General features: G+C 45.2%; 1 pseudogene; it reads right to left on the bottom strand.

The window, feature by feature from the left end:
- Window positions 1–13,259: 13,259 nt before the first annotated feature.
- On the bottom strand, window positions 13,260–13,378 carry LOC145407316 (5S ribosomal RNA; annotated as a pseudogene).
- Between the last annotated feature and the right edge of the window lie 804 nt (window positions 13,379–14,182).

Raw genomic sequence — 14,182 nt, forward strand, 5'->3', positions numbered from 1 at the left:
CAACAATTTTCCTTCCCTGCTGTACCATTTCAAGCACTTCATCCCCAAAACTTTCATCCTTACTCATCACACTAGCCAACTATTTGAATACACTCACATTCTCCATATCCTCACCATCCAACCTCGCTGTGCCACCTGTGCCTTCATTCCTTTCAAACACGATAACTTTACTGTTGTTTACTGTGTGCTGATGATACAGTATTGCTGAGTGAAGATGAATGCGAGTTGCAAGGTTTGGTGAATGTATTTGGGACAGTGTGTAAGACTGTCATTATAATTATCATTATTTATGATATCTGTAAAAGGAGATCAGTTCTAGTTAAAGGTCAACATGTGTGATTGAAAATGGGGAGGTCAGTGAAAACAAGTTGTCAGTATGTTCTTTTTAGGTGTTATAGTAGACCATTGCATTTTAATATAATGTAGCATGCCCATTGATATAGTGGCAGAATACATTAGTTGGAGTGATGGCCTGGCTTACACGGGTTTGATTCTCCCAAAAATTATTGAAGGTTTTGTAATATATAAATGCTACCAGGGTTGCAAGTCATGTTCCAATCATTACATGTAGACTTAAGCAGCTTAGATTTGGTTACCTGCGGCCTGAAGGACATAAAATGAGACTGGCTTTTGTATGTTACCAATATATCCTATTTCATATATATCTTTGTTGGTTTGGTATTTGTGGTACAGTAATTGGATGTCAGATTTTTTTTGTTATAGCTTAATTCTATGCATAATTATTTAAAAATGTCAAGGAATATAATAACAGCATCCCATGCTCACTGGAACTACAGCTTTTTGAAGCTGTACTGTTACTAGTACAGTGCAGATATCCTTATCTGTGCCTTTGTGAAGGTGCCCTCTACAGATATTTTCAGACAAGCAGTTTTGTTTCAGTCAGCCTCATAGAGCCAATTACAGTGAAATCTCCTAAATTGTAATCTTATGGTACTGGGCACATGCCACGATTTGAGAATTTTGCAATTTAGAAATAACTAAGCTAATGGGAAAAAATACGTATGAGTCTGTCATTTTGGAAAAGTTGCCGCCCTTACCCCCAAACTGACATCAAACTGGTCACCAGCAAACTCCAAAAGCCAGGAAAAGAAATTAGTAAAGCATTTAATGGAAAGAGAAGTGGAGGAACGATTGGGCAAATATGTATTGGAGCAGATGGGAGACGTGGAAGGTGTGTGTAAGATATTTACAGAAGAAATATGTGCAGCATGTGATGTGGTGTGTGGAAGGAAGAGAAGGCGGAGGGGGGTGCAAGGAACAGCGTGGTGGACTGAAAAGGTGAAAAAGGCTGTGGCACAAAAGAAGAAAGCATACAATGAATGGGTGAGAAATAGGGGCGTGGAAGAAGTTGAGAGGCGGAAGAGAGAGTTATATGTGGAAAGGAAGAGAGAGGTGAAAAGATTAGTAAGAGAGAGTAAGAAGAGAGTGGATGAGGAATTTGGAAGGAATTTGAGTGTAAAGTGGAGGGACTGTAAGAAAAATGTTCTGGAGAGAAGTGAAAAGAGTAAGACAGGGTGGAAGTGAAGTTAGCAGGGGAGTGAAAGATAAAAATGGTAGATTACTAGTGGAGAAGGGAGAAAAAGTGAGCAGATGGAGAGAACACTTTAAGGAATTGTTGAACGTAGAGGATGGAAGTAATGCGAGTATAAGTGGCTGGGGAATGGCTGGGAGAAGGAGGGAGGTGAGAAGACAGGAAGAAATCGGTAGGATAGAAGTTGTGGAAGCAATGAAGAAAGTTAAATCAGGGAAAGCCCCAGGAATTGATGGAGTGTGTGGTGAAATGCTGAAGCATGGGGGAGAGATAGTAGTAGAATGGATGTGGAAGATGTGCAGATTGGCCTGGGAGGAAGGTAGAGTCCCGGAGGATTGGAAGTCAGTTATAATTATTCCCTTGTACAAAGGAAAAGGGGAAAAAGAAGTGTGTGGTAATCATAGGGGCATTTGTCTTCTTAGTATAATAGGAAAAGTGTATGGTAGGATACTTATAGACAGAGTTAGAGAAAGAACAGAGAAATTAGTTGGAGAAGAACAGGGAGGCTTTAGGAAGGAAAGAGGTTGTGTAGATCAGATATTCATTCTTAGATCTTTAGTGGAAAAGTTTCTAGAGAAGGGAAAGAAGTTGTATGCGGCTTTCATGGATTTGGAGAAAGCATATGACAGGGTGGATAGACAAGGATTGTGGAAAGTGTTAAGAATATATGGAGTAGATGGGAAGTTGTTGAATGCTGTGAAGAGTATGTACGATGGTGCGAAGGCTGCAGTGCGTGTGGATGGTGAACTAAGTGAATTTTTCTCTTTGAAAGTTGGTTTGAAACAGGGATGTGTCATGTCTCCATGGTTGTTCAATCTGTACATGGATGGGGTAATAAAAGAGGTACAAGGTAGGGTAGTGGATGTTGGAGTGGCCCTGGTGAGAGAGGATAGTGTTTGGAAACTCCCTGTACTGTTGTTTGCAGATGATACTGTGTTGTTGAGTGAAGACGAAGGGGAGCTGCAAGGCTTGGTGGATGAGTTTGAGAGAGTGTGTAAGAAACGGAACCTAAAGGTGAATGTAGGGAAGAGTAAAGTGATGGTCTTTGAGAGAGGTGAAGTTAGTGAATGTACAGCGAGGTTAGATGGTGAGGAATTGGAAAATGTGAGTACGTTTAAGTATTTGGGTAGTGTGATGAGTAAGGATGGAGGTTTGGAGGGTGAAGTGCTTGAAAGGGTACAGCAGGGAAGAAAGGTTGCTGGTTCCTTGAAAGCAGTGATAAGAAAACAGGGAAGTGAGCATGGAAGTGAAAAAGTTACTACATGACAGTATTGTGATACCAACTCTAACGTACGGAAGTGAAGCTTGGACATTGTTGGAAGGACACAAGTCAAGAGTGAGAGCAGTGGAAATGAGTTATTTAAGAGGAGCCTGTGGAGTCACGTGGAGAGACAGGCTGACGAATGAGGATATAAAGGAGCGTTGTGGTGTGGATGTGGATGTGATAGGAAGCGTTATGAGGAACACACTGAGGTGGTTTGGCCATGTGGAGAGGATGGAGGGTGAGAGACTGACGAAGAGAGTGTATGTGAGTGAGGTGGAGGGGGGAAGAGGGAGGGGGAGGCCGAGGATGAGATGGAGGGATGGGGTGGAGAGGTATATGAGAGAGGGGGGTGTGAGTTGGGAGCAGGGCAGTGAAATGGCGGGGGACAGGGCAACTTGGAGGCGATTTGTTTGTGGCCACCCCAAACGGGATTGAGGCGTCTGGCAATAGATAGATAGATACTGTAGATAGATTTAATGGAAATGAACGATATTGTATCTTCTTCTTTTTCTTAGGTTGAAGGGTAGTGAAGCTTATACACCCTCCCCTGGTAGAAGTGGTACACTGGGAGGTGGGGCCTTGCAGGGATGACTATGCACTGGTGATCAAACTGTATCTTGAAGAAAGCAGGGGAGGCTCATCTCACCAGTGGGGATCACAGGCGACGAATTTGACCAGTGACGTGGAGGAACTGCTTCATGAGGCGTAGCACCTTGGCCTTGAGGTCCTTCGGTAGCCCAACACCAGCTAGCAGAATAGGGAGCGTGAAGTCATGAACACCGCAGGCCATCAAGGCTAAACGGAGAAAGGTTCTGGCAGAGAAGAACCTCAGGCACCAAAAGACAAGGTGGAGGGTGGTCTCGTCTGTGTTACCACACCATGGGCACAAAGGAGTAGGGGAGAGGCCTATCCTGTGCAGGTGTGCATTGAGGGCAGTGTGGCCACGCCATAATCAGACCAATGTAGTGTCCAGGTCATGGCTGGAGGAGCAAGCCCAAGGTTGTGGGGCAGATGATGAGCAATATGCAGAGAGGCCTGTGTTGCGAAGTACGTCAGGGATGGCAGCGTTCCATAAGTTGACGAGGGTGCAAAAGGTGTGTGACAGTGAGGAGGAAAAGTCAGGAGGATAGGGTACAATGTCTGTCATGTCATGTGCCAATGTGGCCGCAGCATCAACTACGGCACTGCCATGGATGCCAGTGTGAGAAGGGACCCACTGAAAATGTAATGTAAAACCTCAAGCATGGAGAAAAAGAACAGAGTGACAGTTGAAGACAAGTTTGCGATAAGAGAATGGGCGCATGGAGCACAAAAAGGCTAGGGAAGACTGAGAATTGGAAAAAATGACCACTGTCTGGGGAGGAAGTGAATCTCTGACAAACTCCAAGGCACCCAGGATGGCAAAAAGCTCGGCAGCAAGGATAGAGTGAAGCCTTTCTATTTTCCATGTTCTACACAGGGAAAGGGAAGGGACAAAGATTGCTGCCATCATGGAGGGAGGGGAGGGGACACAAGAGCCATCCGTAAAAATCTGAAAAGAGTTAGTGGGGACACTAATTCACCAAAGTAGGCTAGGGCATTGGGACAGTAGGTGACTTAGTATTTGGGGTGTGGAGGTATAAGTGAAAAAAGGAGGGGACAGGGACCCAAGAGGGGACTGGAGAGACAGTAGACATAGGGAAAGGATAAGGCAGAGGCAAGGACAATTGGCAAAAGGATTGCAGAGCACGGACGAGGAATGGAACACAGAAACTTAGAGGCCAAGATGGGTCATCATAGGAGATACTAGGATGGGCATAAAGTATAGCCAAGGGATGGGAAGAGGAGAGACTTCAGTATAAGAATGAGCAATCTTGGAACACTTGCCATCGCTCCAGGAGCAACGCATTTGTCTCTGCATGCATTGCAGCAGCCGGTGAGGAGCAGAGTGCTCCAGGTGCTGTCCGGAGAGCAGAACTTTGAATTACATCGAGCTTATGTAAAAGGGAGGGTGAGGTGGATCCATCTACGGTACAGCCATAATCCAGTTTGCTTCTTATATACACTTGGTAAAACTTCAATAGGACTTCCCTGGATGCACCCCATCGGATGCCTGTTAAACATTTCATGAGGGAAAGGTGTTTCATACAGGAGACCCATAAATAATCAATGTGTGCCTTGCAAGTTAGAATTGGGCCATCAAGTTGGAGCCCAGGCAAGTGTGGTGACACCAGAAAGGAACTGGGGTGTCATGAATATGAATAGTGGGCAGAGAGGGTAGTGCACGTCTAAGGGTAAAAAACATAAGAATGCACTTGTCTACATTAACCCTGGAACCCCAATCCACAAGCCAAGTTAGTAGGGTGTTAATCCCTGACTGGAGACAGTCCTGTGCCCCCAGCAGAGTGGGTGCTGAGCTAAGGAGGGTTAGGTCAGCTGCGTATACTAGAAGGGAGGTGCCTGGAGGACAGGGAAGTGTAGAAAACAACATGTTAAAGAGGGTCTCAAGACTGACCCCTGAGGTACCCCCTCATGGACTGGAAATGAAGATGTTATCCCCCCAAGAGATACAGAGAAGGTTCTGCCAAAGAGGAAACTATGGAACCTAGTCAGAGGCATCCCAACAATCCCCATTCTCGATAAATTATAGAGGATTCTCTCGTGGGAAGCAGAGTCGAAGGCCCCAGCCAGGTCAATAAAAAAGGACCAACAAGGCTTCCTTGTTTCTATATATGACTTGGATGGAATGCTCAAGTTGATGAAAGACATCCAGAGTGCCATGTCCTGGCCAGCAGCCACACTGCTTCTCCAGGAGAAGACCCTTACTCTCAGCCCACCAGTGAAACCTGTTGCCTAACACTCGTTCCATGAGTTTTCTGAGACACGAGAGAAGGGCTGTCGGCCTGTAGCTACTAAGCAGGGTGGGGTCTTTCCCCAGCTTTAGAAATGGGAGAATGGAGGCATGCTTCCATGCTGTGGGAAAGACTCCCAACTGCCAGCTGTCGTTTAACAACTTCAGGAAGAGGTAATGTGCCACAAGGAAGATGGGTCAGGAATTCATATGGTATAGTATCCGGCCCAGCAGCTTTGCAGGGAGGCAGAGCAGGCATCACAACTGACAACTCATGGGGACTGAAAAGGGACACCAAATCTGTGAGGGGGTTCTCTGTTTCAGCTATCTCAACTACATGCATGACCCAGGGCAAGTCAAGGAGGGGAGCAGGGATACTAAGAGACATGCTGTAATGGCATGCAAGTGCATCAGCCTTCCCTGCGGTAGTGAGTAGATCTACATCATCTGGGGTTAGGGGATATGAGAAGGAGGATAGCTTGCCCTTCATGGCCCATAAAAATTGCCAGGCATGAGTGGAGGAGGTGGAGAATGACAGAGATGCTACAAAAGTTGCCCAAGTCTTCCGTTTTGCAACTGTGACAGTACGAATGCATTCCGTGTTTAGCTGATGATATCGAACCCTGTTGCCCTCAGACAAGCAGGCCTACCATGTGTGCCAAGTCCAGTGCTTCGCTAACACCATCCGGTGACACTCCTCAGTCCACCAAGGGACACCACACCATGGCGCCCGATGGGGAGTGACTAGCGAAAACGCATCCTTGCCTGCCGCTATCAACTGATCCGAGAAAGCACCCACAGCGATATTTAACGGAGAGTGAAGCACCAGCAGAGAGTCCATCAAGGCCATGGAAATCTTTGTCCATCCATCGTCCCACAGATGCCATCACGGGCTCGCAGAAACCGAGTTGGAAATAGACACATCAGGGAAGCGGATTATTAGCTGGAGATGATTGCAACCCATAAAGGGTCCCATGGTAAACTCCGCCCCATGAAAGTGAGCATCCCCTATACACAGGTCTAAAGCTGAACCCACTCCTGTGTGTGGATCATAATGGGTCTTGAGGCCCACCAGGGAGAGGAGGGTGTATCTATCTGACTGCAGCAGATAAGAGAATAGGGAAGAACCAGAGGCATTGGCAGAACTACAGAGGAGGTCGGGTTCCCACAGGGAGTGACGTGCATTGACGTCACCAAAGACCAGTGCTGGCATAGGGAGCTGGTCAAGGTAATGAGTTAATTCAGTGACTGTGAATGCGACAGGGGTTGTATAAAAGTAGTAAGGAAACCTAACGTCCCTGCAGCTCTACCTGTACACCCAAGTCTCCAAAACCCCATTGTGACAAGTGGTGAGAGGAAAAGGCCCACAGTGAATACTTTCCCTGACCAGTAAGGCCATCCCTTCCCCCTGTTGAGCTGGCCTATCCTGTCTAACAACAGTGTATCCCCTAAGGTTAAAATGAAGATGTGACTGTAACCATGTTTCACTCACTCCAACAACCGATGGGAGAAGTTCATCCATAAACATCTTGAATTCATGGGTTTTTCTTAGTATAGAACAAGCATTCCACACTACCATGGAAAAAGGCTAATGTGTGGAATCTAAGAAGATGGTGTGAGGGAGAATAACCTGGGCATGAGTTGCTCACAGATGTCCTTGGGTGACATTCCCTAAAGGTAAAAAGAGATGGCATCGATAATGATCTGGAGAAGGGCAGCAAGATCAATAGCGGTGAGAGGTTGCAGCTGGCCACCGAGGGAAGGGGGTGGTGAAGGAGGTCGCTGGGGTCTAGCTGGCGGGGTACGGGTTGCGTGGGCATGGTGAGGGGCCCGTTCCTGTTGCTGACCTTGGGAGGGGAGTGGAGCCAGCAAGATCTCATCCATCAGGGTCCTGTCTGCTGGGAGACTTGGGTGAGGACAATGACGTTCAGGCACGGGAGGGCGCCTCAACCTCGGGGACGAGCGAACAACCACTGAGTATGACAATCTCTGGGCAGGCATATCGACCTCAGTCGTTGGTGAGGGTTCTGAACTCCAGGTCCCCAAGTCCGTTGTTGCAATCCCATCATCCTGTTCTTTCAAGGCACCAAACCGGTTCTTAAGGGGCATCCCCACCAAGGGACAAGTCAACCCCGATCCTGAAGAAGAGGTGGGCAGGGCAAACCGAGGGGGCCCAGAAGCTGTCTTGGGGGGCATTTGCCAGAGGAGCCGGCAGACGCAACACTGCCAGGAACAGGATGATCCCAACGGTAGGTGGCTGGAAGGGCACGCAGGATCTTGTTGATGTCCTCTGTGGGTGTTGAAGAGATCCTGCCATCACGATCGACATTCAAGACCATGCGATAGACCAGACACACGTGCAAAACTGGCCTATGGGCACCACCACACAAGTAGCAGTGTGGGTTTAAAACACAGGTGGTACCATCCTCTGACCAAAATTTGTGGTTACCACTACACACACAACAACGAGAACCAGATTTACCTGGAGGAACCATGACCGAATGTGTGACACTGAAAACAACGATAGACGGGAAAAGTATATGGACATACCCAGAAAGACACCCACTGTAAACCACGTGGGATGGTAAGGGGCCTGCAAACCAAAGCTGAAGTGTCGCAGAATCCTTTTGCTCACCTGGTGCAGGAAACCTGGCTGGGAGCCGAACCACCACCAGATGACACAACTCCAGGGGTCAGTTGTGGTTGTGCTGCATGATGTTGATTTCCATGGTGAGGTCAGCCACCAAACAGTCACAGGCATTAGGGCCTATAGTACCAAAGTTGTAAGTGCCTGTACCCACCTCCCATTTCCATAACCTTCTACACTTCACCTTCCAGGGGCTAAGTTCACCTAGCTGTTCCATGAGGGAGTTTATCTTAGACATGTCCGTCCCCCAGATCTGCATCTCCAAGGTCATACCATTTCCCTTGATGAAAATTTTATCAGCACGGCGCCACTTAGCAAAGGGTACAGCGACCAAATACACAGTGATCTTGGGGGGGACAGTAAAAACCCTGGATCCAAAAGCCTCCTGGATATGGAAAACTACAAAAACATCCCTTTGGGGCTCACATGATGAAGTAGGAGGATGGTAAGCAGAGCCCCTAGTCGATTTTACCTGCGTGGGTTCACCACCAACCCCGGAAGGAGAGAAGTCACGGGTCCTACTGAGGCCGGCGGAGGAGTCGTTCATATGTTGTGGTTGCGACACGGCCCCCGGATCCACAGGTGGCTCAGACATCACTCTGGCGTCCACTAGGAAACTGTAGACAAACCAGATTTAGCACAGAAAGCAAACTGTGTCAGCAAAGGCAGAACACCACAACTGACTCACATTATTGTATGAATCTTACCTGACTGTGACTGACGACATTGCTTGAATGGATGGGGGAGAGGCTCCTTCCTATTACATCTAACATCTAGATGTAAGTTAATGTTGGCTTCTTCTTCTTCTTCTTCCCCCTCCCCAAAGAAGTGTAAATTTAGGAGGGTTACGATCAGCCTTGGTAAAACTGGACTGGCGGAGGAAACAAGAAAAACAAAAAAAATCCTTGTACACCACACCTGAACCACACGCAGTCAACAGAGAGGAGACTTGAACCAGGCTTTGGGGTGCGTCTTTCATGGTTGGTGTGAGAGGGAAGTGCTGTGATTGGCTTAGAGTAAGTGCTGTGCTTGAAGATGATTGCCTTGGTAATTAGAGACCCTATAGATCTTTTCCACGTGACATCATGAGTCATGTGACTTTTGTTTACAGCACCACATTGGACGGCAAATTGTCAGACGTCTAGAGAGAGAGAATTGCAAAATCCACAATGGTGTTCCACTGTTGTGCTTTCGGCTGTAAGACAAGGCAGAAAACTAGAAGTGGGATACACATCTACCAGCTTCTAGCCAATGAAGAAAGGCAACACAAGTGGATAGATGCCATGAAGAGGGAGAATTGGCAGCCGACGGCCTAGTCCCGCCTCTGTTGCAAGCATTTCATATCAGGTGAGCCTATGATTTGTGAGTAGATATGGGCATATTTCCCATTCTTAGCAGTTGTATTTTTTTTTTTTTTTTTTGTGAGGAAGAAGGAACCAAAGGCAACGAGCCCGCAAAACTGTTCCTTCCAAGAGAAAAACAAAATACAAGAGCGAGAGCCAAATTCAAGATCCGATCATTTCGAGATGCCAAGACACACTGTGTTTGAAAGATTGGAGATCATAAGAAGCAGGAAATACAGACAGAGGGAGACACTTCCAGAGTTGACCTGTTGCATAAATGAAGGACTGGGAGTAACGGTTAACTCTTGCATTAGAGAGTTGGACAGAAAAGGGATGAGAGTTTGCTGCTAGACGGGTGCTACGCGCACGTCATAGAGGTGGAGGAATGCATGCAGACAGTTCAAAGGAGCAATGACCATTGAAGTAGCAATAGAAAAGAGATAAAGATGCAACAGTGCGGCAAAGAGACAGAGGTTGAAGGGAGTCAGTAAGAGGAGAAGAGTTAATGAAGCGAAAAGCCACTGACTCCATCCTATTAAGAAGAGCTGTATGTGGGGAGCCTCCCCACACGAGAGTTGTACTCCACGCAGGGGCGGATGAAACCCCTGCATAGAGTCAACAATTGTGCAGGGGTAAAGAAAGAACTGAGTTGGCTTAGCACACCCAATCTCTTGGAAGCAGATTTTACAAGAGATGTAATATGATCTTTCCAAGATAAGTCCTGAGTAAGTGAAACCCCAAGCATGTTCAAGGATGATGCAGGATTATGCTGAATATTATTAAACATTAGTGGGTATACCTGTTGAAGATTTTGTCAGGTTGATAGGTGCAAAAACTGAGTCTTTGATGCATTAAAAACAACCAGATTATTTTTACCCCAGTCAGAGATACAAGCCAAGTCAGACATTAGGTGTGCCATATCCTCATCCCTTGTTTGTTGAAGTAACTGCTGAGATGGACATTGCGGGAATCGAACGGAAAGGTGAGGAGTGGAGTCATCAGCGTGTGAGTGGATAGGGTTAGATGTACAGCTTAGAAGGTCATTGATGAATAAAAGGAAGAGGGTTGGTGATAGGACAGAGCCCTGAGGAACACCACTGTTAATAGATCTAGGAGAAGAACGATGGCCGTCTACAACAGCGGCTACAGAACGACCAGAAAAGAAGCTAGAGATGAAGGCACAGATAGAAGGATAGAAACCGTAAGAGGGCAGTTTGGAAATTAAAGATTTATGCCAGACTTGATCGAAACCCTTTGAGATGTCAAGTGCAATGGCAAAGCTTTCGCCAAAGTCCCGAAAGGAGGATGACCAGGAGTCTGAAAGGTAGGTGAGAAGATCGCCAGTGGAGCGTCCCTGACGGAACCAATACTGACGATCAAAAAGAAGGGTGTGATAGGAAAGATGCTTAAAAATTTTTCTATTAAGAATACAGTATATCCTAATTATGTTAATGTCACAGAGCACAAGACCCACACAGCCATGTGTGTGGGTGGGAAAAGAGGGGGAGGGTCCATGTCACAGGCATTGTTTTGTTATTATTCCAGAGTTTCACCCAAACCAAATCAGACATAACAGTGATGATCAAGAATGTTAGATGCGTAAGTAAAACCCATTAAATTACAGGTTAGGTCATACTTAAAGATAGGTTAGGTTAGGTAAGGAGGTTAGGTTAGGTTAGGTTAAAGCTTATATTTTCATTTTTCAATGTTTTTCAGTGATTCATTTGAAATTGATATTTGTGTCATGGTGGATGATTTTAATAATAGTGCAGTAAAGAACATTGTTCAACACCAATAAAAAACTGTTATTTACCACTGTGAGCCTGTATGCTAAACAATGTTTCAGTTACAACTGAAGCATAATTACAGTACTAGTACTATTATTTATAATTTTCTGTCTTACTTAGAAATGACTTGCTCCACAGAAAGCAAAACTGTCATTACATGCTCCAATTAAATATACAGTTTTCACTTTGTACATAAATACTTTAATTACAAATAAGAAGATAAAAAATGTACTTATATCAACAGCCCCCTATATTTATCCTTTACCAGGTATGTAGCAACTACGATTTTTTTGTTAATATAAAATGTAAAATCATTAAAATTATATAGTTGAAGTCATTTAGTTTCATGTGGCACTCATCAGCATGAAATAAATGACCTTAATTTAAATTTGTGCCAATGTTATGTTTCAGTTGTAATGTAAAAGTTAACTTCAAGAGTAATTTGGACAGTTTCAGCATATACTATCAATTATGCATTTTCTGTAAAACTACAGTACTTTAAACAAACAGTATATAGGCTGTGTGTGTGTGTATCTAGACCTATAATTACTGAAATTTCCAAAATAAGTAAATTTTTTGGTAAATTTACAGAATTACACCCAACTCTCCTTGAAGCTTAAAATTCTCATTTTTTAGTGTTTGATAGTTTGATTAATTTGAATCTGATATTCATTTCTGTCAGAAATTACTTTTTTTTTTATTCCAAACCAAGCTAATCCAACCAATCTAACCTAACCTAAACTAACTTAGGACCTAACTTGAAGATTAAGAAGAGAGGATAACTGCAGTAGGCCAATAGGCCCATGCTAGACACCTCCCACAAGAGTGTGACTAATTAATCCTGCCTACAATAGCCCATGCAGGCCCATGCAAGGCAGCTGTCACAGGAGTGTGACTACAAGAATGACAAATTTTGTATGCAACCCTTATCTGTCATACGCTTATCTAGGCTATGCCTGAAACTTTCTGAATAGAGAGCAGCAACTAGGGTATATCACTGGGAAACTTATTCCATTCATCAACTACTTGAATCCCAGTCAGTGTATACAATCCCTCACCCCTTGGCCCCACATCAGTAATTTACTGATTACCAAGATGATTTACAAGTACCGTATGTCAATTCCAGCTACCTACATTGCACATATACAATATGACATGTCTGTTTACCTTGATGGATGCCCCGGTGAACTTTGATGGAGTGTTTACCAAATAATGATAGAGATTGCCATATCTGAGATCTGGTTTTGGACACCAATCCTTGAAACAGGTGAATTTCTCCCTAGATATGGTGTAAGGATCTAGCCCCAAACAATTTATCTTGTTCCTGTACAGATCTTGCTGGCACAGATTCAGATTTCTGAATATATGTGACAGTTTAATCTCTGACAGCTCCGTCTTAGACAGCCAGTACTGTGAGGAGTTTGCCGTCCAATATGGAGTCGTAAACAAAACCACGTGATTTCTGTGATGTTACTGGAAAAGGTCTATAGAAAAAGAGACTGGACAGCTAATATTTCCAGCTGCTTCCTAGTTGGTCAGCTGACGTGGTGGCATTTTGGTGCAAACGCCGCACAGCCCGGGTGCTGGTTGATTGCAGATTCATCTAAAAATACATCATATCACCTGCTGTGATACATGATTGGTTGATGAATACAATAATGTCTTAACTGCATTACATTTTGTTAATCTGAGCTGTTGAAGATTTCCATTTTAATCATCATCATCATCATTGCCAGACGCCATGTATCCCAAACGGGGTGGCCAAGGGCTTAGAGTTAGTTGTTTTACAGGGAGGGGCACTAATCCTCCACCAACCCACTTGACACGTAGGGAGAACGCCAACAGCATCTGGTGTTCCCAGGCAGTCACCCATCCAAGTACTAACCAGACCCAACATTGCTTAACTTCGCTGATTGGACGGGAAGCGGTGTACTCAATGTGTAAACACCAAGATAATTGCCGAATTATAATGCAGACAAACCAAACTGTTGGTAGCCGCAAAGTGGGGGGTGCTATATTCGAGTACTGGTGCCTGTTGCCCTTATTAATGGTTTAGTTGTGCTGCATTTGGGTGCAATAACAATGATAGATCTTCTATGCAACTTTTCCAACTCTCTTTTTATCCACCAAGGAGGAAATTATGGGATATTAAGGTGAAGAGAGCAGGCTGGTCTGCGAATGAGTGTCGTCGGCTTTGCTTGGCAAGTTTTATTTGGCCCACATCCACATAGGGAGGTAAGCCTAGATATTATCCCAATGAAAACCACTTGTCCACAGTTATGGATATCAAGAACACCAATCTTTACATTCAATCAAAACTCCATCAAAGTGAAAAACTGTGGGCAAAATAAGTAAACACTGCTGGTGTTAATCGATCTGGCAACTCGTCCCAGATCTTTATATGCTTCAAGATTAGCCTACCTGATACAAAGAGGAAAATCTCATTTTTATACATAGTGAGAACCAGGAGGGAGATGGAAACAGCGAGGCCAACTTGAGTTTTATTCTGATAGGTACAGGCAAGGGCGCACCCTCTCTCTAGGGTGGCCAGAGTCCAACTGCCCACCAAGCACCAGATGCGGGCTGGTGGCACACGCGGGAGCTCCGCTTGGCAGGAAGAGTTCCCGCACGAGCACAAACTCCAACACCCCCTCTCCATCGCAGTGACTTCCCCACTTCCACTTCCTGCAGTATTAAAAATACAAAGCACATTGGTCAAGGAGGAGGAGGTCATTGCAGTAACAAAACAGTGGGCACAT

This window comes from Coenobita brevimanus, chromosome 72 (assembly GCF_032717465.1).
Source record: "Coenobita brevimanus isolate Jiangsu-jjx chromosome 72, ASM3271746v2, whole genome shotgun sequence".
Taxonomy (NCBI): domain Eukaryota; kingdom Metazoa; phylum Arthropoda; class Malacostraca; order Decapoda; family Coenobitidae; genus Coenobita; species Coenobita brevimanus.